Genomic DNA, 10,672 nt, shown 5'->3' on the forward strand with positions numbered 1-10,672 from the left:
CACATTCAGAATTGCTGAGAAGCCTAAGGAACCTCCTTTCATCAAAGCCCCTTGTTGTGTCTTTAGCTTGTAAACCTGAGTGCAGGGAATGCATTTTTACTTATCTCTGTAAGCTGCCCTGGGATGCTTTTTCTGGTGAAGAGCAAACTTCCATGCTTAAAATAATTTTTAAAATACAAAAAGAAAAAGAAAAAAACAAGGACACTTAAAAGTGCTTAATGTTGCTTGGAGTGTGCCCTTTGCAATGTTATAAGAAAAGAAAATGGTCAGTGTCTGTTCAAGGAAACATATTACTCATTGTAAAGATGTTCCTAGGACCTGGACTTTTCAGGACAGCTGGCAGGCACAGCTACTGTGGCAAGAAAATGATGGCTGAAGGTAAAGGAAGAGATGTGTGTCCTTCCCTCCCACTGAACCACTGAAAGTGTTTGAATTTTGTCAACTTCCTGATGCTCCAGAGCAACCCAATTTGGTGAACCAAGTAAGAGACCTACACCCCATAGGCTGCAACCTAGGATACATTCTCAATGCAGCAAGGCATTGTGTTGTCAGTCCCCACCATGCTAATCCAGATCCTACTCTTGACATGAGGGAACCTGTGGGCTTCACTGGAATCCTGGCACAAATGGGTAGCTAATTTAGTTTTTGTTTTGTTTTCTGTAAAAATATTCATTTAAAAGGGCATTATGAACCTTGTCTTTCAAACTGCTGCAATTTGTATCTGCCTCTGTGTTTGTTCTACTTTTTTCTGTAGCAACAATTTAGGAGACTGACCTGGGTGAGATGCATCTGAACCTATCTAACATTGCAGCTAAAACAAAGGAACAGAAAGCAACTCATTTGAAGGATGCATGCTATGAACAAACTCTTCCCTGTTAGTGGACCAGAAAGGAAATAATGCAAGCTGCAGTGGTTAAGAAATGTTTGATTTACCAGGCTTGGATTTCCAAATAAAGCATCCATTTTGTCAGTTTCTTCCCCTACTTCCCTATTTTGTCCTTGCTAGGTTGGTAAATATACTGGAAGTTCTCAATAAAATGCTTCAAGTTTGTAACCTGGAAAAACACACACTCAAACCCAAGCCACTATGGTCTTTAAGGACCAGAACTTTAAGGTTTCAGCCAATGTTGTGATAATTTTTTGTGTAAAAAGAGGGGTCTTCTGCTTGTAAAGGAGATGTGACTGCTTAAATCAAAGGTTTTCAACCTTTCTGAGTCCACACTTCCCTTGACCAAATGCATTCTTTATTTGGCTCCCTTGTGGGGCTTAGGAGCCAAGTTATGTCACTCCTTGCCTGCAGAGCTGGCAGCCCCTCACCCCTTTTCAAACACCCTCCCAAGTGGAGTAGTCACTCAGCCTCTTCTCCTCTCCTCTTTCCTTGGGAACCATCCAGGCAGCAGCTGCCACAGCTGCCTCTGGTCCCTGAGCTTCCTCACTCCACCCCACAGGAGCCTGGGAAGAGGATGCTCCCAGCCTTAGCAGCCTGATGGGAGACTGCCCAAAAGTGAATGGAGGCCACCATCTTACTCACATTGGGAGGCAGCAGTGGTAGTAGTGGGTGCTGCCCGGCCTGCATGGCGAAAAGGCTCCCCTTTGGCACCAGGCACTCAGCTACCAGGCAGGCACTGCAAACAGCAAGCACAAGAAAGGCCAGCACAGCCCCTGCCTGCCTGCCTGCCTGCCCAGCCTCCCACTTGTCTGTCCATTCCCAACAGCAAAGGCTGGCGGACTGTCTGGCTTGGCTCCCTCATGCACTTGCTTGCTTACTCTGACACCGCCTAAGTTCCTGGCAACCAGCACCATTTGCCCAGGGAGTTGTAGCCAGGACTGCTGCAACAAAAGACACACAAGCCTTTGGGAGGAAAAGATGCAAGAGGGCATCAGAGAAGTGAAGGAAGGAAAGAGGGACAGAGGCCAGATTTGCCTGCAGCACCCCTGACCATCCTTCAATGCAACCCAAGGTGTCACGGCACACTGGTTGAAAACCCCTGGCTTAACCCATTGAATAGCACACAGAAAACTATTTTGATGGGTCAGATGAAAGGTATTTTTGCAAAAAAAAAAAAAAGACAGCAAGCCAAGCATATGATAGTATATGGACCTACATGATAGAGAGAAAAGCAGAAAGATAAAAGGGTAGAGGGACTCTTTTCCCCTCTCACCTTTTTATACATTTGGAGAGGGAGGGGAAAATGCATCCTGCTATGAAGAAAATAGAACACATTTGAGAGCAGAGGTTAGTTGGTTCTGACAAATCACAGAGTAGATGAAGCTGCTATGTTGCAAAGACAAGAGAAGCCCACTGTTTCAAGAAGTAACTTGGGAACAAAGACTAGCACAAATCTTTTTAACTATGAAGAACTGCTGGGAATATTGTATACAATACAATGCAATGCAGTGTGTGAGATAACAGTACAAGTATAAGCCAACTGCTTTTTAGATCTTGGTTTTATAGAATCGTAGAATTGTAGTGTTGGGAGAAAACCCACGGGTGATCTAGTTCAATCACTTGCAATGCAGGAATCACAGCTAAAGAATCCCTGACAGATTCCAGGCTCTGTTTAGATACCTCAAATGGAGAATTTATCACCTTCTGAAGGCATTGATATAAACTAGTCATTCAAGAGGGCATTGATATATATACTAGTTATTTGCTGTTACATAAACCATGAAGCCCTGTCCATGGGTACTTGGGTACAGGACCCCCATAGACTATGTACTACTGGCAGGATCTGGATTTTGGTTACAATGTATATTAGTCTTCAAAACATGACTTTGTTTTAATACGCTGCAAGCATGAGCATAATGGCTTTGAGTCCTTTAAGACTTTCTCTTTGCACATTTGTGGTTGATGAAACTTGGACAATACTCTGTTATTATCTCTTTTTATCAATAAATACAGATATAAGAATGAAAACATTTACTGAATGCATAACATGCACATAAGGTGAAATTATTCCAAATATTGTCATTAACAAAATGGAACTAGGGAAGTACCTAAAATATATCAGTTGAGCCCACTCCTTCAAACATGGATGCTTCCCATATCCTTTTGCAAGTAAAAATGTTTCATTCAGAAGCAGGTGCCAACGGACAATTAAAAGTTCAATGCATTGCTAACCATGGAAATAAAATTAGAAATATTTGCAAACAGAAGCAGCTTTACCACATTCAACTCCAGTTGTAAGATTTGAACCACATTATTATTTCATACAAATGATCTATTAATGAACCGAACATTTAAAAATAAGAAAGCTCCGGAAGAAATCTGATAAAAGGCTTTAACATGTGACACAATGGAAAACATCAATTGTGTCCATAGTTATCAATCTGACCTTTACTGATACAGAAGATCCTTCATATTTCATGGCATTTCTCTGTGCTAATTATTTCATAAATTGAAATATCAATCATAGAGACTCTCCAGAAGATAGATGAATATAAAGAGACATGTGGCATAATCATCTGTAACAGTATTAAAATGGCAATTATCTGTCTAGTGGTGAAATAAATAAAAAACATTTCATACCTTCTGTAATTCTTGTTTTGTTTGCTAATTTTTGAAATGTAAATACCCAACATAAAATAGCAGGCTACATCTGTCACGAGAACAAACAGCAGGAATGAGAAGAACAGCTTGATAGGAATATGTTCCACAGTAAAATGTCAATTAAATACCTTAAATGTATTGATGTATGTGCACTACAGCCTCATTTTAAACACATATTAAAGAAAATGGCACCTACATGTTTCAGAGAAAAAGAGGTGCATATACTAACAGAGATATATGCATAGAATAATAGAATTTGCTGCGTTTGAAGTGACCATGAGGGTCATCTAGTCCAACCCCTTGCAATGCAGGAAGACTTTGCCCAACGTGGGGCTTGAACCCATGACCCTGATATTAATGATCTCATGCATATGCACACAGTAAAGGTAAAGGTAAAGGGAACCCTGACCATTAAGTCCAGTCACAGACGACTCTGGGGTTGCGGCGCCCATCTCGCTTTACTGGCTGAGGGAGCTGGCGTACAGCTTCCAGGGCATGTGGCCAGCATGACTAAGCTGCTTCTGCCGAACCAGAGCAGCGCACGGAAACACCGTTTACCTTCCCGCTGGAAGGTATCTACTTGCACTTTGACATGCTTTCAAACTACTAGGTTGGCAGGAGCTGGGACCGAGCAACAGGAGCTCACCCCATCACGGGGATTCGAACCTCCGATCTTCTGATCAGCAAGCCCTAGGTTTAGACCACAGCGCCACCCATGTCCCAATAAACCACCACAATTTAGAAGGGGTTGGGTTTTATTATTCTCAATTCTCCTTATTTCTACAATTATTTTTGAGCTGTTTCTGAATCTGGTTTGCCACTTAATAAATATACTCTGTCCTTTATATCAGAATTGAGGAAACTTTGGCCTTCCAGATATCACTGGACTTCAACTTCCATCATTCCTGCCCTTTAGCCATGCTGGATGGAGCTGATGGGTGTTGGAGTACTGTATCTACATAACCACAAGTTCCCCATTCTTGCTTTAGACTGTCATCAAAACACTGTATCAATAATTATTGTTAGGGGCATTAAAATTATGTGTTGTATCATGTTGAATAGGTAATTTGGAGAAACTTGTTATTTGTTTACTGCAGAAAATAGGAGGAGGAAAAATGCTAGAGCTAACCTCACTGAATTATTTCATAGGATGGCAGCAATTTTAGATCCGTTTACTGATGTTTCATTGTTCATTCTAGATGGTAGAAGGTTTCTGGTTTAAAAATGCTTATTTTCAAATATCTTCATAACTGGACCAAGGTACAGTTTTTGGATGTTGCTTCTGCTGCTAGGGAAGATGTTAGGCAAAAAGCAAAGTACTTGTGGGTTGCAGGAATCCACACACCGAGACTGAGTGTGAATCTATTTGTTTAAATCTACATATGCACTCCTAAATTCATACGCTTACATAAGATGCTAACAGATCGGTGTACCAAGCATGTGCATGTGTGCACACAAGTGCATGGACACACAGACAAACAAACAAACAAACAAACAAACACACTGTAACATTCTTTTTTAATGGTTTACAACACAAAACTTCCAAAGGGACTTATTTCACATATTTTGCACTGAAAATACATTTGAAAACCAAGGTTTCAGCTTGTATCAAATAAATTTTATTATTAAAAAATCAAAACCATAATAGAAGATGCTTAGAATGCTTGGCTATGAAAGGTGATTGAGATCCTCTTTAAAGAAGATATGTGTGGTTTTAGTATTGGATAAATATAGTGTAATGTGCCCCCAGATGGTTTTAAAAAAACCCACAGTAACCTTTTATAGCATTATTCAGGCCTTGTTTATTTATTCAAAATATCCTGCCTTTCTGCCTGACAACAAGCGTCTAAGACATGTTCAGAATAAGTGAAGATAATACATAATAACACAGTAATAAAATCCTTTTGAGGGGGAAATTATGGTAAAACTCTCTCCTTGACCTTAGATGTTGCAGATGCTGTTGGCAGTGTTCTTCTTTCAACTTACGTCCTATATATTCCCTTACGGCAGTGTTTCCCAACCTTTTTTGGGCAAAGGCACACTTCTTTCATGAAAAAAATCTCGAGGCACACCACCATTAGAAAATGTTAAAAAAATTAACTCTGTGCCTATATTGACTATATAAAAAGTACAGTGGTGCCTCGCAAGACGAAATTAATTCGTTCCGCAAGTCTCTTCGTCTTGCGAGTTTTTCGTCTTGCAATGCACGGTTTCCCATAGGAATGCATTGAAAATCAATTAATGCGTTCCTAGGGAAACCGCCTTCAGACCAGGTCCGGGGACAGTCTGTCCCCCGACCTCTTCTGAAGGCTGGGGGGGACAGGGACAAGGGCTTTTCTTCCCACTGCCAGCCTTCAGAAGGCTGTTCTGAAGGCTGGCGGTGGGAAGAAAAGCCCTTCTTCCCACCTCCCGCCCCGCAAGCTCCGGGGACAGGAGGGCTTTGCTGCCGACCGCCAGCATTTTAAAAGCCCCTGCTGTCCCGGGGCGATTTTAAAATGCTGGCGGGCGGGAGCGAAGTCTCCGCTGCCCCGAGGAGATTTTAAAATGCTGGGGGTCGGCAGCGAACGCTTCGCTCCCGCCCGCCAGCATTTTAAGATCGCCCGGGGCAGCGGAGAAGTCTCCGCTGTCCCGGGAAGGCAGGCGGGGGGAGCAAAGACTTTTGCCCCCGCCTGCCTTCAGAAGAGGTCCAGGACCTCGTTCCGATGCCCGGCGGCAGGGTGCGAGGTTCCCGCCCCACCGCCCGGCATCGGGGCATCGTTCCGATGCCGGGCGGCGGGGGGAGAGGTTCCCGCCCCACCGCCCGGCATCGGGGCATCGTTCCGATGCCGGGCGGCGGGGGGAGAGGTTCCCGCCCCACCGCCCGGCATCGGGGCATCGTTCCGATGCCGGGCGGCGGGGGGAGAGGTTCCCGCCCCACCGCCCGGCATCGGGGCATCGTTCCGATGCCGGGCGGCGGGGGGAGAGGTTCCCGCCCCACCGCCCGGCATCGGGGCATCGTTCCGATGCCCGGCGGCGGGGTGCGAGGTTCCCGCCCCCCCGCCCCGCTTCGGAGCAGCGTTCCGAAGCGGGGCGGCTGGGGCAGGTGTTCCCGCCCCCCCCGCCCCGCTTCGGAGCACCGGGAGAAGCGATCTCCCCGCAGCCCCTTGCTTCAAAAGAGGTCCGGGGGCAGCGGGGAAGAAGTGCTGCGCTTCCCGCTGCCCCCGGACCTCTTTTGAAGCAAGGGGCTGCGGGGAGATCGCTTCTCCCCGCAAAGCCTTGCTTCAAAAGAGGTCCGGGGGCAGCGCTTCCCGCTGTCCCCGGACCTCTTTTGAAGCAAGGGGCGGTGGGGAGAAGCGATCTCGGGCGCCGCGGCGTGCAGGCGCACTGCTCGCTGCTCTTTCCGCACAGGCGCCTTCTCTCGCTCTTCCCACGGCACACCAGGCAAGGTCTCACGGCACACCAGTGTGCCGCGGAACACCGGTTGGGAAACACTGCCTTACGGTATACACAAATCTTCATGCACACAAACATTTTAGTCTATACGTGCATATTGCGGACTGCAACCTGGTAAGCTTAGTGCATCCAATTAAAAGGAGCTGCCTGCATGTATAAAATAGCTATCATAGCCAGAGCAAATATTTGATAGAAATCTGAAAGCTACATTTGTAGCCATCATGTGAAAAATAGGATTGTGCAGAACCACCACAACACAGGCAAAAATCCAGTTTTATTTCAAAACCATGTTTCTCCCCCAGAGGAATGACATTTACTTAATACTATTTTTTTTCAAATACTTTCTTGGCAAAATAAGCACCCATTAGAAACCCATTCCAGAATAATTGCATTTTCTAGCTTGATAATGATGCACTTTCACAACGTCATGCATCACTTAAGCTGAATACAAAATAAAAGTGACTTAATGCAATGAATAGTGTTGCATACAAAGAAATCTGTGCCATTTGATTTCCCAGAAAAAGTAAAACACAAAGCACAATCAGGCTTAGATTTGATGCTCTTGAATCTTAAAAGAACTTAAGGTGGAACTATATATATTTGATGGATCCTTAATTATGTCTGTGCTGAATAGTGCTTACAGAAAGTAAGGCTGAACTGATTTCCCTCTTAGTTGTCCATGACATTACTTAAAACAAGACTGGGGAGAGCAGTAGAATATACTTACCGGTACCTCATAAATTCAACATTGCATGTCAAACATTGAGCATATAGGCAAGTAAAGTATTCCTTGTTATGAATAGGTTTCAGTGACAATAAAGCTCAGAAATACTAAAGAAGCTAGCCATAGTTAGGCATGGTCACCCACCTAATTGTAATCATATGTCCACAATATGTACCTGACAGACAGAGGGAGGGACGGAGGGAGGGAGGAGGAGGTTGTGAGAAGAGGAGAAATGATTAAATAGTAACCAGAAATCTCTCTTCTCGTACTCTGGCCCACAGAAGAGCCTAGAAATTAGCATGCACATCCAGCTAGGAAGGGCTCTGCAACCCAGACATCATGGCAAGGAGGAATGGCCCCATGGTGTGGAATAGACAAATCTTATATTCTGTTTGTCTGTCTCTCCAGTGCAGCATATTGGTTTGTTCCTGTGTGCTGTTCCTCTGGAAAAGGAACTGCTGCAGACTGGACCCAATCCACCCAATCAAACCACCAAGTAAGAGAGAGCGAGTTGAAAGAGGTGAAAGCTGCCCTTTCATTCAGGTCTTAAACCTATTTGCCCATGTTCAGGAAATAAGTCATTCTAGGTCACATATAACAGTATGGGGAACCTTCTTTCTCCCTAGTCTACCAGGGATTAGGCTGGTGTTGGTCTGGTGGAGCTACTTCAGAAAGAAGGATGTTAAAACCATACACAGAAACATATTGTTGTTTTACATTGTTTTTAATGCTGAATTTAAATTGTTGTAACCTTCCTTAGGACCTTAGTTAATTCATTATAGAGATAGAGGAATCTATGCCTGCATTCTAAGTGAGAAAATGTAGGAAGAGGGGGAAATGTGCACGAGTGTGCCAGTTCTTCCACCTACCTTGCCACACTTAATGTGTTTCATGGTGACTGTCTGCAGGGTTTCAAACCTCAAATTGTAAACATATTTATCAGCTACAAAAGATTTTTATTCTCAGGTTAATGTGAAAGCCAAAGGACATGATAAACTTTTAGGCTTCTTTCTGTTGGTGGTGCAGTCTACTGACCTGCCGGAGAGAGATTAGTAGGTCATTGTAAACTTGTGGGGGTGGTTGGCATAGGTCTGGTTTTGAACATTGTTTATCACATGTCAGGTAGGCTAGAGTCACTGAGTGACTCTTTATGATGATTAAGAAGGTGAACCCAGGTTTCCCCAGCCAAAGGAAACTGTTTCCCCAGCTAACATAACAATCATTACAGCACCTTTTGTCAGTTCACAATTCTGTCAGATGATCCTAATAAAATGGTATTATGCTATGCATTATGCTCTTTCGGATAGGTAAGGTAGGGTAGGGGGAGAGGGAGATAGAGGTGGATTCTCATTGAGAGTGTGATATGATTTTTCTTTGGTGATATTATGGGGCTGTCATGGTGAGCTCCTTAACATCAGAATTTACCACTGCACCCAGTACCTTCTGTACAAAAATGTAGTCCATCTTGGACATATATATCTAAAGGAAATTAATATCAGCTGGGATGTTCTGGTGCTAAATGCATAATTGCTGAAGGGCGTTGTGTTTATAATTTTTTGAAAATCAATACAAAAATTGTATTTAGAAAAACCAACTAACTTAGGTCTGCACAATTTCTGACCATCATACTCAAATGCAGTTCACTAGTCACATACCCCGACAACCACTAGATAGACCAGGCAGGAAGGAAAAGAACAAGAGGTCTTTCAAGCCCCTGGTGGCATTGGCCACACATGTCTTCTCAAATGAGTTTGATTTGGTTGATCAATGCTGAGCAAAGTAGAATGCGTATGTGTGTGTAGCATAAGAATAGGGCAAGGTTGTTTATTGAATCAGCTCTGATTTAGAATGTGTTTCAGGGTTTCGAACTGCATATTAACTATTCATGAGCCACAGTTGTTAAAAAGCAACAAGAATAAAATGGATTCTCTGCTATCATTTAATATTTGTGATGCTTCATAAGACTATGAGATTATGTATTAGTAATCAATCATAATTAATCTTCCACATCCCTCTCTCCCTCCACAAAAACATACAAATATATTTTCAGCAGCAGTATTAATTAAGCGATATTTCTTTCCCTATCACCAGCTTTCAAATCAATTAATTCAGAACTGCTTCATTCATTCTTCTATCAGTAGTTCATCCTGCTAAAATTATTAACAGAGTCCATATTCATTCTACTCCTCCCCACATTAAAGAGACACCCCCCCGGCAATATTATTACAATCTCAAGTGTTAAGAAAGCAAACAGATGATCTGCTGTAATATGAATGTCTAACAAACAGATAAGAAACCATGTAAAATGACGACAACATATTACATAAGGCCAGACTTCATTTTACCTAAGACACATGTGCCAATGAAGTCAAACAGTATGTGGTATCAGAAATTAAGTTCTTTAGTTTTGAGAACTGTGTGGAAGAAGAGCAGGTGGCTACAAAGTTGAGGCAATGCAAATTAGACTCCTTACTCACTGGGGGGGGGGGGCTTTCACTATACCACAGATGCTGTTGAACAATTGCTTACATCATCGCTGACCATTGTCCATGCTGGCTGGACCTGATGACAGTTACACTCAAACAGCATCTGGAGGGCCACAGGTTCCCAATCTCTGGATTATGCTGATGATTTTCACACTCTTTACAGCTTCAATGGCAAGTTTGGGGAATATTTTGGAGCATGTAGGAAATGTAATCATTTAATGTGGTAGCCAAAATCCTTGCAAGTGAAAGAACGGAGAAACCCCAACTAAATCCACAGCTTCGGGATTAACATTTTTGTAGGTTGCGTCGAGGTCCCCAGGGCCACCCCAATAACTCACACCAATATTTTTGTTTAAGGTTTTTGGCATAATTTTGGTAATAACATTATTAAAATACAAACAAGTGAGTGGTTGCTTAGGCATTGATTGTGACTATCTGCTCCCACCGTGGGGGACAGAATGACATTCCACACGCCTGCGA

At 43.3% G+C, this 10,672-nt stretch overlaps 1 protein-coding gene across 3 annotated transcripts in view; it reads right to left on the minus strand.

Moving 5' to 3' along the window:
* Nucleotides 1-10,672, minus strand: part of NCAM2 (neural cell adhesion molecule 2) — a 203,774-nt gene that overhangs the window by 138,660 nt on the left and 54,442 nt on the right. The gene's annotated exons all lie outside the window — the stretch shown is intronic.

The sequence above is a fragment of the Podarcis melisellensis genome (assembly GCF_964234715.1).
Source record: "Podarcis melisellensis genome assembly, chromosome: 4".
Classification (NCBI taxonomy): Eukaryota; Metazoa; Chordata; class Lepidosauria; order Squamata; family Lacertidae; genus Podarcis; species Podarcis melisellensis.